At 42.8% G+C, this 22,465-nt stretch overlaps 1 long non-coding RNA gene across 1 annotated transcript in view; it reads left to right on the top strand.

The window, feature by feature from the left end:
- The first annotated feature begins 6,582 nt into the window (after positions 1 to 6,582).
- The window catches only part of LOC117282438, a 22,061-nt gene continuing 6,178 nt past the window's right edge, over positions 6,583 to 22,465 (top strand). The window contains exons 1-2 of the long non-coding RNA XR_004513175.1: positions 6,583 to 6,813; positions 18,095 to 18,176. This is a non-coding gene — a long non-coding RNA (uncharacterized LOC117282438). The remainder of the gene's footprint in view (positions 6,814 to 18,094; positions 18,177 to 22,465) is intronic.

Raw genomic sequence — 22,465 nt, 5'->3', positions numbered from 1 at the left:
GGGAATAATTTCTTTCGTATCTCCGTCCTTCTCCTCCTTTCCCCCGTTCCAGTACTCCTTTCATACCTTTATCTCCTTCTCGCCTTTTCGCGTTAACACAGTGCATTAAGTTACATGTTTATCCTTCAGACATCGCAGTTCAGAACACAGAGCTGCCATCTGCATGAATACATGAAAACTAGTGCGGAGTGTGATCGACATAACATGCAAGCATTTGTTTATTCTTGGGATTGGGTAAGACTGATTTCCCTGCCACTTTGGCAGTAAATGACCATTGAAGCAGACCTAGGTGGCAGATGAAAGGGTAAAGAATTGGCAGGGGAAACGGAAGCAATCGGAGAAATGTCTAAGCCAGCACCATTGGTCTATGCGAATCCCTGGGTAGAACTACAGGATCAAGTGATCGACTATCATGATACGTTCTTCTTTTGTTTCTGGGTGACTTCACAGTTATGTCTGCATGCAGGAGGTTCGGAGCCGTGTAAAGAGTTTCATTGTTCAGACTTTTGTTTTGCAGTACTCGTCCTCGTCTATTTTAATTTCTGCCTAAACTATAACACGTATTTTGCGTTATTTTCTGTTTTTATGAAGTATGAAACTTTATTACTCCAAGTGTAGCCCCGATGATCGCTTATACTGCTCTTTGTCCCTCCTTGGTGCACAGTGCCAGCGGAGCGGCCATGTTTACACTGTAACAACATCAAAGAAAATGACGCAATCAAGGTCAAACTTCGATCACGTGACCACAGTAGTACCAACTCTAAGCATGCATGCGCAGAAGGCAGTGTGACAAGCTAAAGATGTGTTATGGCGAAAGTGCGGATAATATTTTACTTCCCTTCGTAATTAGAGGGCTGCACCAGCTGATAAACCCGCAGAGTATCGCGCACGCGCTAACGAAACAAAGTATCTTAATTTTTTTCTTAATTCGCTTAGTGGGGGGTGGAGTCCAGCTTGGTCCACTCGGCACGGCCTCATTGGCCTACTGTACAGATTGGCAGGGGAAACAGAAGTACTCGGAGAAAACCTGGCCCAGCGCCACTTTGTCCACCACAAATCCCACTTGAACAGACCCCGGGATCGAACCCGGGCCGCCACAGTGGGGAGCCAGCGACTAACCGTTTGAGCTATGGCGCCGTCAACAAAGTATCTTAGTTTCAGACTTGATTCAGAATTAACATACAGGACCCACATATCCCGCATTTTGCGCAAGGCTGATTACAGACTCAGGTAACTGTTCTCTACCTTAAATAAACCATCTGCCACTAATATTAAGTTAGCGTCAGTAAACACTCGTCCGTTCCCTATCGAAATATGCCTCCCCGTATGGGGCTATGCTGCCAACACATATATACATAGATTAAAGACATTTCAGAAGAAAGTCTTAAGAATAATAACAAATTTACCGAGGTTAACATCAGCTGTAATGAACAGACGGGAATGCTATTAATACGAGGGAGAGTCAGTAAATAGGCCACATATAAATGTAAAACAGCTATTATGAACTTAATAGATTCCCCAAATGGTTCTGACGATGGTTTATAACACAGAATTACTGGGTTCTTGGACTTTTCCATCTAGATCCAGTGACTGAGATTAGCACTTTCTAAGGGGCCAAACTGAGTAGGTGTCTTCCCCCTTACCTCAGGATGGAAACAGTTCCAGTTTCCGAAACGCCGCGTTTCCTATTTTCTAGAATACCAGACGATGGGAAAAGTCCCAAAACCCAGTAATTCTGTGTAATAGATTCTCTATGTTTATCACTAGGTAACAGCGCAGTCCAGCTTCATGGCAGTCTATATATCAGGCACGCATGCGCATGTTCAGAGGTTGGTTTCAGTAGTCAAAACGGCGAACACGCTTGAGGAGTGTAATACCTAAGAGCAGGGTCTTTCTGTCCGTTTTTTTTGGGGGGGGGGGGAAAGAACTCGATGCAAAGGATATTCATAAAGAAATATTTCCTGTTTACTGTGGGAAGTGTTTGTCGCGAAAAGCGGTTCACAACTGGATCAAGAAATTCTCTCAGGTACGTTCGAAAATCGCATGATGATGCCCGATCAATTGTGGAAGTGACTGAGAAAACATTCAAAAACTTCTATGCTGCGAATTTCTGCGCACTGATAAAGCGATGGGACAAGTGTATCAATCTTGGTGGAGGATATGTCGAGAAATAAACGTTTCTCTCAGGTTCCAGGCACGCGGTAGCGTAGTTGGTTGAGGCACTATGGTACAAGCCGAAAGGTCGCGGGTTCAAGTCCCGATGAGGTCATTGGATTTTTTTCTAATTGACCTAATCCTTCCAGCCGCACTATGGCCTGGGGTCGACTCAGCCTCTAACAGAAATGAGTACCAGGAATTAATTAAATAATTTTCCTGGGGAGTAAAGAGCGGCCGGCGCGTAAGGCTGACAACATTACCGATATCTTTGAGCCGATTGTCTAGATAATGTGGGAGCCTGAACGTCTCACAACCCTACGGGCCTTCATGTCCTGTTACAGGGATAGCTTTAATTTACCTATATCCATTTGTGACCTATTTACTGACTCTCCCTCGTAAACTAGAAGAGAAATTTCCTTTTGTTCTGTCTCATACACGTATGTTCGCTGTTCATGTTGTGAACAATACAGTCACCCCATATGCCACAAAATGTGATGACAGAACCATTCAGAAGTAAGGGAGAGATGTATGGACTCCATGAGATTCTAATCTGGATTGTAGCTATTACTCCATAAAGCCACTGAATTTAATCTTAGAGTAATGAAAGGACTACAGAACACGAGACAATACGGTTCTTGGTTTATCTGATGATAATTTATCATCCCTATTGGTTATACAGCGTCGAAAGCTTAGATGATAGCGATGACGAATGAAGTAGCCGTGTCCTTGATAGAGGATAAATCCGAGAATTTTGTGGACAAAATAAGAAAATCAGCTCAGTCGGAATATTCGGGCTTGGGGCCTAAATTCGAACCCGGTACCTCTAGAATGAGGTGGGAGTGTTGAAGCTGTGTAGCAGATTGTGGTACATACTGTATATATAAAAAAGTGAACGTCAAGGATATAAGAAATGAAGCAGTCTAAACTCGATGTTGCGATTGAAGCGAAATGAATGAATCGATTATCTCGAATTGAAGCATACGGAAATATAACGAGATGTGTGAAGCGAAAGCTACCGTCTAATGGAGTGAAGTATTCATTAGGAAATTGAGAGTGGGGACACAGGGTGACTGCCAACAAGTTGCCGGTTTCTTAATATTTTAATAAAATTCTGATAGCGTAGTTGGTTGAGACACTGTACTACAAGCCGGAAGGTTGCGGGTTCGAGTCTCGATGAGGTGGATTTTTTTTTTCAATTTACCTAATCCTTCCAGCCGCACTATGACCCTGGGGTCGACTCAGCGTCTAACAGAAATGAGTATCAGGAATCTTCTTGGGGGATAAAGGACGGTCAGAGCGTAAGGCTGTCAACCTTACTGACATCTGTGAGCCGATTGTCTAGAAGATGTGGGAGCCTCAACCTCTCCAATCCTGTGGGCCTCCACGGCCTGTTACAGGGATAACTTTACCTTTTTTATTTATTCTGCTATTAAGAAAATACCCTATTATTAAGAATCAAATAGTTCATTACCGCAAACAAAACAACCCACCGCTTGATACTATTCAAGGCTTACGTTGATCTGTACAGGGACTGAGTCTTCGCATCGGTGCTTACGAAGGGTTCTGTCTTCTGGGGTATAACGCCGTATAACTGACTCCATGGAGCTACGCCCTTCTTGAGGAGCCGCCAGTTGTGCACCTACTCAAGATCTTTCCCCAATTTATGGAACCCGAAAGTTCATTACCGTGTTCACAACAGTCCTCGAGTGATCCCTATTCTGAGAAAGATTGGTCGAGTCCATACAGTTCCATCATATCTAGGATCAATTTTAATATTATACACCGACCTACGTCTTGGTTTTCCAAGTGGTTCTTTCCTTCTGGCTTTCCCAGTAATGTCCTATATGCACTCGCCTTCTCCCATTTGTGCTACACGTCCTGCCCAACTCATCCACCTTGACCTGATGATTCTAATTATACTTGACGCATAGTACAAATGCCGTGTAGTCCATTTAGAGCCAACAGACGTTTCGGAACATATCGCCTCCATCTTCAGGATCCAAAATTCAAGCAAGAAATTAGCATGAAGCTTGCTGCGTGCTTGATGTTGGTTTCTTGCTTGGTTTCAACGCTAAAGACAGAGGCGACACGCTCCTCCGAAACGTCCACTTCAACCTTAATACGTGGCGTCAAATACCTGTAGAGAGAAGATTGGTAGTCAGTAAAATGAGCGGAAGTGTCGATTTCGTTACATCGAATAATATTTATTTACTCCAAATGGTGTTATGTAACAGTGCTTCCACGTTTTCTTGACTTCGGTAGTAGTTGGAGGTGAGTTTTCAGCTTCACGCCCCGGTAACAGTAACATTGAATAAACTGCCTTCAACAAAATCAACGACAAAACCCAGCTTTAAGGGTGAGAAACTTTGGAAACGCCCTGTAGCAACGCTTCGAAGCGACGTCAGCGCAGCTGTCGGCGTCGCGGAGTGGGCGGACAGTGGAGGTCACAGGCGCGACGCTGCACGCCGTTACTTCCACCGCTGTTCGTCGCCACTCGCACAACGACCATCCAGACAAGGACACGACAACGGAACTCAGCGGTAACTAGAACCACAACGCAGTAATTAGCAAGACACTTCAAGGGCCGAGCCAAAGCTCAGGCGGTCAGTCGCCGGCTTCCCACCGCGACGGTTCGGGTTCGAGCCCAAATCAATTCATGTTGGATTTGTGGTGGAGCAAGTGGCACTTGGGCAGGTTTTCTCCGAGCGCTTCGGTTTCCCTTGCCAATTCTCATTCCACCAATTGCTCCACACTCATCATCTAAGGGTCCCCATACACACACAGTTTGGCCTCCAGTTCGGCCTGCACAGTTGAAGACTGAAAGGTAAAACTGACGTGTGTGGTGCGGCCAGCCGGCCAATCGTTTGGACTGTTGGCCTGTGGGAAGCCCGTCAGTCCGTCAGTTCTGCCTGCAGGACCGTAGCACGTGACGTGTGTGACTCAACATTATAGGCTGGAAGACCGTGACTGTGGCATGAAGCTGCCGCTTTATCTGCGCGTGTATGGGGAGGAAAGGGAGGGGGTAAACTGTCACAGTTTTGCCTGTAAGGTCGATCGGAAGGCCAAACTGTGTGTGTATGGGGGGGCCTTACATCCGGGGCTGGTACAATAGGACAATTAGTGGCCGAAGTACCAAGTGGACTCAGTCTCACCCCACCCCAAGAAATAATAATAAAAAAAAATTCAAGCCTCTGAACGTGAAGAGTTCCTCACTTTAATTTCGTAACGGAACCGCTTCGCGCCCGGACCTGAGTAATGCTCATTAGCCTGGATGTTCTTCAACGAATTTGTTGAGTCACGTAAGATGCCATGTTTTGTGAACCATTATAAGACATAATGGAGAGAAGAGTAGTAAAAGAGTAGGAATCAGACTGATGAGGTCAGAACGGTAAGGTGGTTAGGGTATTTAGCGCAAATGAGAAGAAAAAGAATACACGTAAAATTTTGGTGGGGAAGTCAGGAAGAAAGAGACCACTACGAAGTGCAAGTAACTTGTAATTGTAATTGTACTGTAATGGTATTCATTGCCTGTAGTATGTGACCCTTATTGTTCTGCACTTTCCTATATTGTTATGTAGTGTTTGTGTTGTGCCTTGTTCGAGCGTGGCGGATTATTTTGCATATTACGGCTTATTCTATTACCACTGCCACATAATAAAACCAATTTGCAGTCAAAATACATAATAATAATAATAATAATAATAATAATAATAATAATAATATCTTCATGGCATAGTGCTTAGTCAAGCTCATGGGCGAGCCGCGCCATAGCTCAAGCTGTTAATCGCTGGCTTCCCACCGCGGCGGCCCGGGTTCGATCTCGGGTCTGGTCAAGTGGGATTTGTGGTGGACAAAGTGGCGCTGGGGCAGGTTTTCTCCGAGTACTTCGGTTCCCCTGCCAAACTTCATTCCACCAATTGCTCCACAGTCACCCTCACCTATCATCTGGGGCTGGTACAATAAGCCAGAAGTGGCCACAGTACAAGGGACTTAGTCCCGCCCCACTAGCAATAAAAAAAAGCATATGGGCGACTTTATCTTTACCACGCCTACATAACCTTTACAGTGGATTCAGTGTCAAATAATGAGCACAAAACACGTTCCGATCGAATAATCCAGATGATTGTAGGGTATGTGGGTTATCGGTTTGATTAGGAAATAAAAAAAATTGAGTTTGGACGTGCCCAGATTATGACAGCGGTATTTAATCTGTCGGGGAAACAGGGCACATTACACCAGGCGCATGTAAGTGATATCTAAGCTCGTAACAGGGCCTGTGTACAAGATAAGCCCCTGATCCGCCGCTACAGCCACAGCTGTTATCGCTGTATTCCCCGCTTATCTGCGGCACTGAAGCTATTACTGCGCGATGTCTAACCCAAACAGGATACAGGGGAGCAGAAGCTCGCAGTGTGGACGAATAAACAGCGCCGTACTGACACGAGTAGCCATTCAGGTTGTGGTTTACTTCTTCATTTATTTAACTACTCTTAACAATATTTGATCCGATATAGTTCTCGAATTATATGATGATTAGTGAAACACGAATTCCCAACAATTCAGAAGGAAATGGAAGTGACACAATTAAATATTGTAGCGTGTAGAACGACGGCGAGATGGATGAATATACTAGGGCCGCTTCTGGGCAACGACTCGGTAAGTACTTTCCCGTTGCTAAGCAGCAGATTCCTACCGATATGAGATTTGATGATGAAATCTTAGGCTATAAACCACATCAGTTGGTTAAATGTTACTTTTTAGGGACCATCTCTGTCCGATGTCAGACCCTAATGATGAAAGAGACAGTACCCAAAATGTCAGTAAATTTTAACCTATTGATACGGATGATAACCCGAAAAGATTTTTATGAAGTCTACTGTATTACACCTTTGCAATTTAACCGCATACACAGTTGTATTCTCTGAGCTCTTATGGCTTGCCTCATTTCGCACGCGACCAATGAGCTGAGATTCTACTCACATGACCACATTTAAAATACCCGACGCCCAAGGCTTAATACAAATATTTTACTACATAACTTCGGTCGGATTAAGTATTCTCTAGGCTTTAACAGTTGACCAAAACATTAAAATACTGCCCTACGCATATTGCAGCAAAAGAAACTAACAAATAAATATCGCCTCCCGCTGCGGTGCGTCGTCGTCCCGCCTGCAATACAAACATCAGTACGTGAGCGCCCGCCCAGTCTGGTGAATACTATGGCTTAAGCATTTTTGTCATGGTTTATATTGCGACGCTTTCAACAGCTAGATTACATAGCGACGAGCTGTATATTGACTGATGAATAATGATTTCAAAATGATTTGGAAGGAAGTGGTTGAGGTACTATTCTGGTAAGCTCATGAAGGGGCTGAGGAAAATACATATATTAATCTAAGCAATATGCAATTCGATCTCCTCTTAATTTCCTCCTGTATCAAATTTTGATTTGTTACAGTCGTTCCCAAATATCTGAACTGTGCCACATTTTCAAAACATCTGTTATCAAGATGGCTGACAGACTGAAAAGCGTATTCTAGTAAAATTTATAAGAAACGTTTTCAAATTGCAGGTGGCCCTTTCCAACAATAAACATTAAAACATATTTTGTAGATTCAGCCCTGAAACGAAAATTCCAGGCGGAATACGCGTTACATGTTCCAGCCTTTAGAAACCACGTTACAACCCCCCCCCCAAAAGAAAATTCTGTCTCTTTCTGCATTTAATTAGCGCCGAACACACAGCAAGAACGCTACATAGCTACATAACTTAAACATAAAAAAGAATTAGACACTGCTTGTGTAACTAATGTATTACTCCGCGGTACTAAAATAGAGGGGAAGGGGGGGGGTTGGGGGAGTATATGTTCGTAAGAGAGAACGTGCTGGTATTTTTCCTCTCCCCCTGGCCCCAGCCCCCTTTCACTATTCCCCGCAGCTCTGTGGATGGCGCTGTGTAATCAAACCCGAACTGCACTCGCGATCCTAGGGACCTCTATCTGCTAATTACTGCACTAACTCCCCCCCCCTGACCAACAGACTTATACTATAAAAAGACTGATCAACAGACATACTTAACATAAAGTAACGCAACGGAAACTTTTATAATTTTGACACTATGAGGTTCTGCGAACGTCTTACGGCATTCTAGTCTCCTCCAAGTGTTTTGAATTTAGTGATCAACTTCAACGAGTAATTTCCCCTAGCACGGGCTGGCCGGGCAGGGTTCAATTCCCGGCTGTGCAAAATTTTTCTTTCCCCCACAGCTTCCAGGCCAATCCTGAGGCGTAAAATCGGTACCGGAGGGATATTTCATTGGGGGTGAAATGCCCTCCACATAGTGCCGAGATCAAGAAAGATGGAGCTATACCTCTACTCCCCCATATCCTCAAGACACAGTGCTTAACCCATTAAGCATGGGGACACCTTTACCTTTCAGCTACATGTTACTTTTTTCAAGCATAAAACGAAGCTCCTCGCCATTTGTCTGTCATTATTCTCACGTATATAATATTCAAGACATAATTTATTAATTACGTACACGCAGGCGATCAGTCGGGATAGCTCAGTCAGTACTTCGACAGGCTACAGGGTGCCGGAGTTCGATTTCCGACAGGAACAAGATATTTTTTTCTACTCTCCACCTCGTTCAGACCGGTTCTGGGGCCCAGCCAACCTCCTTTGGTTTCTTTACCCGGAGGTAAGGCAGCGGGGAGTGAAGCTAACCAATCACCTCCATTTAGTGCCAAGATCAAGAATGGTGGAGTTAAATGAATACTTCAATCTTCACGGCTTGGTACTTAATTAAGCATATGGACATATTTACATGATTACTTTTTCACACGACTGGCTCTAATACGTCACTTCCTGTTACCAACGCATATCAGCGGTACAAGGTAATATACGCCACAGCTTCATGCGTTCCGGTTTAGTTTTAGGTGTCAGCACCTCCAGCCGATCGCAGTGGCCGCACGGTCTGGGCATGAACTGTCTTCGTTCGCCCGGGCGCTGGGGTCGTGGGTTCCAGTCTCACTCAAGGCATGAATGTCTGTGTTCGTGTTGTTCTGTGCATAGGTAGCGGCTTTTCGACGGGCTGATCCCCAACCCAAGAAGTCCTACCGACTGTGTATAGGGTTAAGAAACTGAAAACGCTGCCAAGGTCCAACAAGAGGACTGTGGATAGATAGATAGACAGACAGATATAAATAGATAGAGAGATAGACAGATAGATAGATAGATAGATAGATAGATAGGTAGATAGGTAGATGGATATATAGATAGATTAGATAGATAGATACATGGATAGACAGACAGATAGGCAGATAGATAGATAGACAGAGAGATAGACAGATAGACAGATAGACAGGTAGGTAGATAGGTAGATGGATATATAGATAGATTAGATAGATAGATAGACAGACAGATAGGCAGATAGATAGATAGACAGACAGATAGGCAGCTAGATAGATACCATCTCCTCGTTTGATTCGTCAGTAAATATTCTCAGCCTGTTCGATAACATATAGCCAATCAATGTAACACACTAATTACTAATTTGCACTAATTTTGGTACGTTATTCTACGTTCGCAGTAAGCGGGCCAGGTCCAGAGCAAGTTTGAAAGTAATCTACACAGACATATCGCAGATATTGCTATTGTAATGCACAGTGAGTGTGTGCACCAGCATACAAAAATACCACAGGGCAGCTTTTTAAAATACCTCCACGGTGTGGTTACATATGCTACGTATTATACCGCAGTTATATGACTCCGTTACCATAGCAACAGGATCGATCAGTCGGGGGCAGAACACTTAGATCATTCAATCCTTCAAAGTCGTGTATTCTGGAACGTATTCGTGATATCCCGCAAGACAAATGTTTCGATGGATTAAAAGTGCGTTTTTAAATAGGACATAAACGCATCTTCTCCACTACTCTATTGCTGTCTGTCCTTGTCGAAAGTATTAGAAATGCTCTGGTGCAGTAAAATTTAAAGGTATCTCTGTAAAAGGCCGTGGAGGCCCATAGGGTTGTGAGATGTTGAGGTTCCCACATCTTCTAGAAAATCGGCTTATAGATGACGGTAAGGTTGTCAGCCCTAGGCGCCGGCCGCCTTTTACCCCAAAGAATATTCCTGATACTCATTTCTGTTAGTAGCTCAGTCGACCCCAGAGCTATATTGCGGCTGGAAGGATTAGGTAAATTGAAAGAATCCACCTCATCGGGATTCGATCCCGTGAACTTCCCGCTTGTAGCATAGTGCTACCGCGTGCCCCCTGCTCTAGTACAGTGGATCTCAAATTATTTCGTTGTGAGTCACCCCTGACGGGTATAAAAACTTTCGAGACACCAAATATATAAAATGACATAGTGGTTTATTAATTAAAAGAAGGCCGCGCCATATTTCCAGCAGTTAGTCGCTGGCTTCCCATCGCGGCGGCCCGGGTTCGATCCTGGGACTGGTCAAGTGGGACTTGTGGTGGACATAGTGGCGCTGGGGCAGGTTTTCTCCCAGTACTTCTGTTTCCCCTGCCAATCTTCATTCCACCAACTGCTCCACAATCACCCTCACCTTACATCTGGGGCTGGTACAATAGGCCAGAAGTGGCCGCAGTACAAGGGACTCAGTCCCACCCCACTAACAATAACAACAACAACAAAAATCTTTATAGTTTGTTCTTCAAACACGCTGTCAGTAGCGAGACTTCATATTGTCGGAAAAAAGAATTACTAATTACTAATTATATCTATTAATCGTTTAAATTCCAGTGGTTATTATATATTATATATTATTATATTATAACATACCATAAATCTGAATTCTGCTCATGAAGTGTATGTGTGTATTTTCATTTTTCTCTTGTCTTGCTATCAGTATCCTCCACTAATTCTTATGCCCTTCCTGTTACTTTCCTTCTTCCATTTTATCTTCTTCCATGCCTTTTCTGCTTATTCGTCCATTATTTTCATCATCCACATTTGTTGTAATCGTTCTTTTTACGCAATTTGTATACAAGACAGCAAAGTGCATTGCATTCACTTTCGTTATTACAGTTAGAGGGAACGTGCATTTCGACTGTGAAATTCACGTAATCCGCTGCATTATCTTGAGAGCTATGACGATCACACAAAGCTGCCGCGTAACACAATTACCTCACTCTGCTATTTTTGTAAGCAGCCTGTGTTCCATATTTTGTTTCCCGCGCGGGTAAAAAGGCAATTAAGAACGCGATGTTCGTCCTGATTGGTGCGATGCTCATTTGTAATTCCGTCACGTGACGGTCGTATGTGCGCTTGGTCGCGCGCTTTTGTTTACAGCGCCTCCATATTAATTTATCGTTCCAGATGCTCTCCATACTAATTATACTGCACAATTCGTATGGAACGTGCCTTCAAATGACGTAATTTCACAACAGACGTAATTTTTAACACAATTAAAATTACAGCTTCTTTCGTGAGCTAGTCTGTAGCCTGAAGATTGCTATCTTCTGTGACATAACGCCGTGCAGTTGGGGAACAAATCGCCTCCATTCTCAGGGTCGAATAAGCTGAGCCTGTCACCTACTTGCACAATGTCATCTTGCTTGACTTATTCGATCCTGAAGATGGAGGAGATATGTACATCCGAAACATGGGTTGAGTTTCAACGGGAACCGGAATAGCGTTGTCGGTATAGTGACTGGCTACGAGTTAGACGAGCGAGGGGTCGGTGTTCGAGTCCCGGAAGGGTCAAGAATTTTCTCTTCTCTACATTGTCCAGACTGACTCTGGGGTTCACCCAGCCTCCTATCGAATTGGTACCGGGGGCTGTTTACACAGTGGTAAAGTGGCCGGGGAGTGAAGCTGACCACTCACCTCCAGTTAGTGTCGATGTCAAGTAAATGTGGATCTATGCATCCACTCCCCCCTTACACCTTCATGACGTAGTGCTTAATTAGTTAAGTACAGGGACAACTTCACCTTTACGTATACGGCATTATATCACAGATGATATTCTTCATAACCACCGGTGTGAGGACCTGATAAAGTAAAAAAAAAGGAAAGCTATCCTTGTACCAGACCGTGAAGGCCCATAGGGTTGAGAGACGTTGAGGGTCCCACATTATCTAGATTCGGTAAGGTTGTCAGCCTTACGCGCAGGCCGCGCTTTACTCCCCAGGAAAATTATTTAATTAATTCCTGGTACTTATTTCTGTTAGAGGCTGAGTAAACCCCAGGGTGTAGTGCGGCTGGAAGGATTAGGTCAACTGAAAAAAATCCAATGACCTCATCGGGATTTCAACCCGCGACTTTCCGGCTTGTAGCGTAGCACCTCAACCACTACGCAACCGCGTGCCCCCTGAGGACCTCAAACCATACATAATTTATAATCTGATATATAATTTATTTCGAGTGTAAGCGAGTTTTCTTATTGTACAGACAAGTTTTGAATAATGTACTAGTCTGACTTTTCAATAGCTTCCAATTGCGAGAGAGAACAAAAATACTGAAACGAACTACGAAATTTACTACAAAATCTGATTTAGAAACGGAAAACAAAGGCGATACGTCATGTTTACGCGACGGCCGCGTGCTCATGAGAGAAGTTCCTACTGGGAGCACCATTAGTTAGTTTCCTGCCAGATTTAATTACAACATTATGAGGCAGACTCACCAGCTTTGGTGAGACTCGGTACACAATTCAAAACCTTCTTATTCTCTATCTCATACTTTTCTATTTCCTCCTGATAAAGACACTGCGAAGAAGGATCTGCAAAAGAGCAACTTTCAAGGAAGACCATTATAAGGATCAAGCGCAGAAGAGTGATGGGTTCATCTCTCTAAGGACAGGGCCCTTTAATCCTTAACAGCATTGCGGTTAACGCGCGCAGCATTTGCTTTAACATTACAAAATTCTGCATGTATTTAGAGGTTCAGTTCGACTCCAAGAGAAAACAATGATTATTCCACTAACCAGAATTAACCGGTTGGTTAATGCAGACGCAGCAAGTTTCTTGTGAGACAGAAAGGAAAAATTTAAAAATTACTTACTTATTTACTCACTCATGGAGCTGAGCCCTTCTTGAGAAGCTGCCAATTCTGCAGCTACTCATTTCATGGAACCCGAAGGTTCATTACCGTGTTCAAAAGAGCCGTCAACTTGTCCATATCCTGAGCCAGATCAATCCAATCCTTACCATGCCATCCTATCACTCTAAGATGCACCTACGTCTTGGTCTTAACAGTGGTCTCTTTCCTTCTGACTTTTCCACCAATATCCTATGTGCATTTCTTTTCTCCCCTATTCGTGCTATATGCCCTGCCCACCTTATCCTCCTTGACTTGATCATTCTAATTATAGTTGGAGAAGAGTACAAGTTATGAAGCTCCTAAAAATTTTAAAAATTATTCAGAAAAAATTCGGGCTTCAAAGGGTTAAGGGCCTTCACTGAAAGTTACCTATCTGCAGGGCCTTTCTTGGAATGTGCACCTGTTATTATATCACCTATTTTACTCCACTTCCTCAGTCACACTCCTTGCCCATTCCAGACTTCGAACGCACGCCTATGCGAGCTTGTCAATGCAGCAGGAGAAGGAGGAGGAGGAGGAGGAAGAGGAAGGAGAAGGAGGAGGGAGAAGGGAGGAGGAAGGAGGAGGAGATGAATAAAATCAAAATTATGATGGACTGGGGAGAGAAGACAGGAGAGGAATACAAAAAGATAAACAAAAGTAGTAGTAGTAGTAGAAGGAGTAGTAGCAGCAGCAGCGGCATTTCCTCCACACCATCAGTATCGCCTATGGAACTACACCGTATCATTAATCAGAAAATCAGTCTTAATTTTCACCTCCTTGAAAAGCTCAAAAAGGCTTTGGGTTGCAAAAAACCCACGAGTTTTTGAATAGGCCGATTAGGATGACAGGGACTGCTGAAAGCAAAGGCTCACTGTTTCAGGGCCACACTGTGTGAGAGCAACTCCTGACACTTAGCCACGGCGGCACCCGAGGGCTGTGGGGAGTGAAAGTTGCTGTGAATTTAACTTGACAGAAAGACAATTCAGCACGCGTTTCTCCCTTCCATGTTAAAGTTACAAGGTGTATTTCTTTACTGCAGTGAACAGGAGCCATTATTTCTACCGCAACTACGCACTAACTTCAGCTAATCATGAAAAACAGGCTCTGACCTAACATAGTGCTTCCCAACAAGGACGCCTCTAGTTCGCTGCAGAAGTCTTGGAAACGCAATTTCTTCTCGTGCTCGCAGATGTTGGTGTGCCACGCGGGAGCGTAGTTGCTTGAGGAACTACTCTAAAAGCCGGATGGCAGTGGGTTCTATTCCCGATGAAGTCACTGGATTTTTAAATTAACCTAATCCATCCAGCCGCACAATGAGTTGTTAAACGTCTAGGCTTCCGTATTTTCCAGATACTCGGCTCATAGATGGCGGTGAGGTTGTCAGTCTTACGCGCCAGCCGCCCTTTACTCCCATGAAGATTCCTGGTACTCATTTCTGTTAGAAGCTGAGGCCACCATAATTCAGCTGGAAGGATTACGTCAAATAAAAAATCAAATGACTTCACCGTCAATCGAAACCGCGACTTTCCGGCTTGTAGCATAGTGCCTCAACCAATTACACTACCACGTGCCGTCACAAAATATGATTATATAATTTTTTTATATTAGGGTTCTTTTTGTTTAAACATCTTTCTAACTACAAAACTTTAGCGCATCAATATCTATAAAATTTCGTAGTTGCACACAGATTTTGTCCGTTATAACGAGAATTTACGTGTGGTTTAGGCCTATATTTATTTATAGGATAGTCAAGAAGCATAACGCATTTGAAGTAAAGTAGGTAGCGTAAGGACTTTCAAGAATTTCTTGCTTCAATAAGACTGCAGGACTATCGCCTCTCGATAAGAACATTAACGTTCCAATTCATTTCCACGGTAAGAACTACCTGCCCTATTGCCACTTCATCTCGGAGAAGCGAACTTGAAAGCAACACTCACCTACGTAACTGAAAGCATTACAGAAGACGAAGTTGGAAATTAACATGAAATTTCAATAACAAAGGAAGATATTTAATTGAAACATGGCCTCAATAATGAAAACGTTTTAAAATGTAATGAAACTAATTGAAATGTACATAGTTAGCTCCTGTAATGAAATGTAATGACAGGCGTTCAAGTTATATCAGAGATGATACCATAGGGTGTTTGTTAAGTTGTGTGAATGGGTCGGTTTCGGTATATTGTTATATTCACTTTGGTACCAGGATTAAGGCCAGTGATTTAAGAGATTAAATACTAGTATTTTCCGAGATGTGACTCCGTTTAGTCCAGTAGAAGCTCACCGAAATTTCGGAGGATCATAGTACCTCCATCTTCAGGGTCGATGAGTAAACAAACCATCTACCAGCGAGACAAAATCAGCAAGCATAGCGAGACCGAACATTAGTTCGAAACGTCTATGAACTTCTACCCAGATGACAGTATTCTTCATAACCATCTCCGTACGAACCACAAATACAACGGTTTAGGGTTTAGTGTTACGACACAGAGACATGAATGAGCGACCGCTTGCTTAACGACGGACAATTTGAGAAGCTAAAACCTGACCGCTAGCCGAAAACGAGATGATGACAATAAAATGCCTAGCAAAAACAGACTTTTAAGTGGTGGTACATAAAATCTGAGATACTCTCACCCGGACGAATTGTATGAGATCCGTGGTAGTCAAAACGGCTCTAAGACATGATCCGTGGTGGACGAAATGTCACCGAAACAGGATCCGTAGTAGAACAAACGGCTCTGAAATAGCGGTTTGTACGCTCGAAATAACGGATTAATTCTGAAGACTTTATTACTGCATTTTCGGCTGTATAGAGTAATTCTATAGCGCAATCCACACACTTTACTTCCTCCCACAATGCAACGCGTTTATTTTCTCCCTCTCTTTCCACTACATGATTCGGCTGTATAGGGCCATCACCAGGTGTCTACAATTTGCTAATGTTTCACTGCGTAATATGTGCCGCTTCGCCTATCACATGTGAATGTGTTACCTCACCTATACTACGCAATGAAACAGCTTTAGATAATAAACTGTTAGCATTGTAGACGGAAGTGTAGTGTGTGAATGAAGTGTATATTGAAGCAACAGGGTTATTAAATACTATATCATGATTCTATATTATTGTCGGTGTTTTCGTGGTCTATAATTTTCAAACCAGAAACAATAAAATAAAACTGTTTATGAAATATGAAATTTTAATTCAAATAGTTAATTATATGATCAGAACAATGCTTTGAGTTACATTTTCATATTCCTTAGGGAGCTTTATTTTACTGCTTCCGGTTTAAAAATTATAAGCCACGAAAACGCCGACTATAATTTAGAATCACCCTGTATATTTCACGTACATTCAAATGAATGTAATAAAAAATACATGAGGGATTGGTACACACTTTGAAGGAAGCGGTCGATGTACATTGTTAATTTTTATGTCTTTTGTGTGCCGAGACTGAGGAAAAACACGGCACATTAATTCAAGAGAACTATTAGCCAGTCCTATAAGTGCAACGTTGAGCTCTTCATACAAGTGCAACTTCGTCGGAGTTCGAACAACGAACTTGCATATTCACTGTACAGCGCTTCAGCCGGTTATGAGGTCAGCCTGGAACAGCACAGAGAGGTCTCACCGCGCCTCTTGAGTGAAACAAGCACATAACAAGACACAAAGATACGGCTAGCTAATGAACACATTATTTTACTTCCTCCATGTTTCAAGCGTTCCGTTTGTTCTGTGTACCTACACAGACACTGAAACTGTGTGTGAATAATACAGGGTGATTCTTAAAAATGTTAACATTTCGGTCTCTGTGAAAGTGCCATTTTCTTCTTCGATATTTCTTCCCTTCATGAATTCCTCGCATAAAATTTCCATCTCTAATGACATTCTGCTTCTTCCTCATCAGTTCCGTTAAATCCTTATTTCTAATTTGTAGTGGTAAACACATTTTCTGGCCGGTCACGGTACCCGAGCGGTCTAAGGCATGTACTGTCTTCGCTCGCTTGGAAACCGGGATCGTGGGTTCGGATGTTTCCTGTGAGGTACGAACTGAATTCTTATATATCATTCTTATACACTGCCGTCACGGTACCCGAGCGGTCTAAGGCATGTACTGTCTTCGCTCGCTTGGAAGCCGGGATCGCGGGTTCGAATCCCACTCAGGCCATGGATGTTTAGTTTGTGTGTGTGCGTTTTTCTGTGTTTGTGTACAGGTAGAGGCCTTGCGACGAGCTGATCTCCCGCCCAAGGAGTCCTACCGAATGTGTAAGATCTAGAAAAACCGAAGTGAACGGAGAAGTTCATGGAGGTAGGCCTAGGCCCACTGGAGCTGTAGTGCCAAGGAAAAAAAACAACACATTTTCTGGCATCAAGCGTGACTCCGTTGTATTGTCTGGCGATGTAAGCTGATGTGGTCCTTACTCGATAGAAGTCTATGTGCAGTCTGTCACTTTGAATTTTCTTCTTCAGCGTCCTTCTAATGGTAACGGTACTCCTGAAGTTAAATTCTTATTTCATTGTGCTTCCATGAAGTGGCACTGTGTGATCTGTGTTGCTCATGTCGAGAAATATGACGATTGACGTTTTGTAGGGTGTGATATTGCCTCCATCTTCAGGTTAGAGTGTGAGCGGGGAGTGCACAGAAGTATCACAGATGTCGGGAGAAGAAGGACCAGGAAGATCTTTCTTCTCATTCCTATTGGTCCACTCAGAGCCCTGAACCCTGTCCGTACGACTGCACAATTTTCTACCCTGAGGGCTGAGGCAGCAGATTTCTCCGAAATATTGATAAAGATCTCGAAACTACAGGGCGTCACATTCCAGAAGATAAAATTCTTCAAATTATATTCAGTTTAAAACAGTGAAATGCCTGCTTACTGTTACAGGTGTCCGTGCTTCGATTGCGAGGTGGCAAAGATTGGTTTGGGGAAACTTCCGATGGGCTTGCAGGAGCGACATCAAATCCCTGTAGGTGCCTGTAGTTCTCTGAACTGTTACATATGAGAACCTATTTGCGTCTATCTGCTATGAAATCGCCACTCGCCTCTTTACCTACCGTCCTTGTACTGAGCAAGTTCTATTTGCGAAACTTTGATTTCTTCTATTTCTTTTTTTGAAAAATATAGAGATATGTGGCGAAGGAAGGGGGAAAAAGTGAAGTCAGAAAAAAAGACTGGAACGATAAACAGGTCTACCAAGTTTAAAAAAGCCAGAAGTGCACACAATAGCGTATATTATATAGGTATATAGAAGTGAAAGTGTAGATGGGCAGAGGAAATTGAAGAAAGAGAGAGAGAGAGAGAGAGGGAGAAAGAGAACCGTTGAAAAGGAGAAATACGGAAACGAAAACGAGGTCGTGATAACAATACTGTAATACTGTAGGTTCATGGCACGTGAGAAATATAAAAGAAAGGTGATTCCATAAAAAACTAAAATTTACCCACTACGTGCAGCCATATAAAACATAGTAACACGTTTTTTTTTCTCTCAGCTGAAGGACATTTTTAGTACAAACAGTTTAAAAAAACAGAGCTGCCTTTCAATTTATCAATTCTAAAATAAAATGCCTGTAGCCGACTGCTTAGCACTGGAAAGGACACTCCAAAATTGCAGATTGGTTGATTGATCTGCAGTGTAAATGTGTGCCAGTCGTTTCTACAACAGAGAGATCTGATTTTATAGTAACTTCCTTTGGTCCCTTGATAAACAGTGGCAGCTGTGGGGGGAAGATGCTCTGTCATGAACCACGTCCAACTCTCCCTTTATCGCATTAAGGAACTTACTGTAGTAAGTTGTAGTAACGTGTACAGCTACGCAACGGCGCGATAAACGCCTTCTCGCTTAAGTCCGAGACAACAATACATGATCATTCCCAGGCAACGGCTCCGTAAAGAAGTTCCAACATGCAACAACGGAAGCTGAATTCTCAGTGAACGAATGTTACAGCTCGTTGCTAGGCAATTGTGTTGTAACACGTCGTTACAAGAATAGAACTGGTTTTCTATGTGGTCCGTGCCGAGGACTTCTCTTGAAGACAATTACCGTTACAACGCAGTCACCCGTGTGGAGGCGGGGTCGAATACCTCCACCGTGACCCTGCGAGTCGTAGGAGGCGACGAAAAGGGAAGTCTCAAATGTGAGACAGTAAAATATGGTCGCAAGTCCAAAGGGACTAGGACCCGAGAAAACCCGCGCTGCTAAGGACCAGCATCATATGCAAAAGACAGACCCGTCCTCTCGTCAGAGAGGGAGCCCCACAGAAACAAGACAGTAACAGTCGAGAAGCAATAAATATCTGGTCATGAGCCCCAGGAGGGTGCTCGATACCAATACTTATTGACTGATTGACCGTAAGTCGCAATGTGACTTGGACTATTCGAGAAGATCCGTCAGGAAGACGTCATTCAAGGCCACAGCTGATGTGTTAGTGTAATAACGAATTGTAGTTACGATGTGAAATTATCGAATAAAAATTGAGTTATCGAATCCGGAACCGATTATTTGCGGTCGCGTTACCAGGATATGCCAGGACTGGCTCTTCTGTCATCATTCTGTAATTATGTGTATTAGCAGATAGTTATAATAGGAGCAGCAGACGTCAAGAGTGAACGTTATGATTGAGTCGGCAATACATTTACAACATCTGAGAAAAGAATATAGTGGAGACAGCAGCAACGGTAGGCAGATACTATTGTTCTATCAAGTTTTGTATCATAGTATAAAAGTAGGCGTCTTTCCAGAACTTTCCATGTTGTTGTGGTTAGGTATTTTTCTCGATGAAAGTTTTTTAAAAAAAAAATCTTGTTGAAATTTAATTTCTAACTTTCGAAACTTGTGTATGAGTCGGTACTTGGCTGATTATATACAAAAAAGTAAGTTAAATTCTTATATTTGTTCAGTTAGTTGAATGAAAATAACTCAAAAGACGGAACTGCTACTGCCCTGTAATATTCTCATATCATTTCTTCTTTGCCCTGTACTTTCCATTCTGCATCTAATAAATACGAAAGTTTCTGAAAGGTCTACGAAATAACTCACTTGTTCCCTTTTGAGAACTACATTCATGTCACCCAGGTGCACCAACTTCAGGTAATATGCAAGGCAAACATCTATCAACGCTATGCAAAACCTTCCCCCCAAAGACACGTAAATTTTACAGCACAAAAGAAACAATGCTTTGTATAACTGGTCCCAGGACGTAAGCTGACAATAACGAACAGCAAATATTCAAAATTAAGAACGTAATTCCCTTCAGAGCACATAAAGCCGCCCTTATCCTGTGTTATGTCAGCTTTTCTTTCCTCAACCCGAACTTGGCTTTCCAGGGAAAAGTGGACTGAGTCCTATATACATCAGTAAAAAAAGTAAAAGTAAGTAAAGCTATCCCTGTAACATGCCTTGGAGGCTTATAGGTTTGTGAGATGTTGAGGTTCCCACATTTTCTAGACAATCGGCTCATAGATGGCAGAATGATTGTCAGCCCAAGGTGTCGGCCGCCCTTTACCCCCAGGAAGATTCCTGGTATTCATCTCTGTTAGAGGCTGAGTCGACCCTAGGGCCATAGTGCGGATGAAAGGATTAGGTAAATTGAAAAAATCCACCTCATCGGGATTCGGTCCCGCGACCTTCCGGCTTGTAGCATAGTGCCTCAACTAATTATGCTACCGCGTGCCCGACTTCCATAAATAAATGTACAGTTAATTCTATGTTCAACTGAGCAAGCACCACACCAAGAAGATATATTGGGGGAGTGGAGGTAAGGATGCACATGTTATTCATGATCGCCCTGTGGCAACCTCAGCGAAACGCTATGCTCATTCTACAACTAACGCGTACTGCCCTAAATTTGCCGTAGGACCTTCTTCCTGTTTGAAGAAACTCCATTACTGTTTCAGTGTAAAAGAATTATGGCTACTTTCGCACTGTGTATGTCTTGTGACATTTCTGTTAACCCGTTATGAAACGTTACAGTACGCTCGAAACTATGAGAGGGATTCTTTTTCGTGTGATTGATCGTTGACCTTGCAGCCTTAAAGATAAGGCGGGCATCATGAAGGTTTTAATTTCTTCTCCAGCTACAAGCAGGAGATGTTCCCGCATGAGTAATATTCAAGTGTTAGTAGGACCCTCTCTTCAGTGGCGGCTCCTGCACAATGTGCGTAATTTACACACGAGTAAAGTTCAAAAGTTTGCGTCTCCCGTGTTAAAAAAAAAGGCTCTGTCGTCTGGAATAAAGCGTCCCACAAAAGAGTAATGTTTAATATTAAAGATCTCTTGTTCCATTGGTTCATCGGCCTCAAATAAAACACAAGCGATTACTACAACACGAACGAGAGAATATTCGATAAGAGAAATCTTGAAGTAATGGCAGGTGTATTCAGTGATGGCCATGTTTAAGGCATGAAATTCGGGTCCCTTCGCAATTATAGGCACGCAGTACAAAATGTGGAGATCCCATTTAACGGGAAGTGAATCTGACCACTCACCTCAAGAAAGTTTGGATCTATAAATCACTCCCCCACACGTCTTCATAGCGTAGTGCTTAATTAGTTAAGCACAGGGACTTTACCTTTTACATATTTTAAATTTGTACGTTCCTGTGTGTCTCTCCGTCTCCATTCTAAAAGCGTAAAGGCCAAAATTACATATAAGTGCAATTCATTCTGAAAATTTCATAATAAAGAACTTCATACTTATCAGAAGGACGACTTCAGTTAAGATATAGGGAATCAGCATATTCTTCAAGAGGACCGAACAGATCACGTATCACCTAATCCATGCAGAAAATGATGAATAATATTCTTCATTAAACAATATTAAGGTGAAAAATAATGAAATATGATGGACTTGACATGTAGCATACATGGTTTACATTACAAACGCGCACAAAATTATTCTTAAAATCTGAAAGAAAATGACCACTTGTAAGATCTAGGCCCAGATGGGAGGTAATATTAAGAAGGACCTCAAAACTATAAACTGTAACGCTCATACGGATTAATGTCGCTCCAGATACGAGCCAGTGACTACAGGCTCTTCCGACTACGGGATTCGTGGTTTTCCAGTTCCTAAGTTAATATCTCCTATAAAGATGCGAGGATAATATTAAAATTGACTTTGAAAAAACAGGATATGAATGTGTGTACAGGGTTTTAATGGATCCAGAAATGGTCCAGTGTAGAAAGGTTCAGGCTTCATAAGGGAGAGGAATATTTCTTGCGTAGCTAATATCAGCTTACAGAATTACTGGCTTTTGG

The sequence above is a fragment of the Cryptotermes secundus genome, unplaced genomic scaffold (assembly GCF_002891405.2).
Source record: "Cryptotermes secundus unplaced genomic scaffold, Csec_1.0 scaffold163, whole genome shotgun sequence".
Taxonomy (NCBI): Eukaryota; Metazoa; Arthropoda; class Insecta; order Blattodea; family Kalotermitidae; genus Cryptotermes; species Cryptotermes secundus.
Note: the sequence above shows the minus strand (reverse complement) of the source record. Positions and strands in the feature narration are given on the sequence as shown.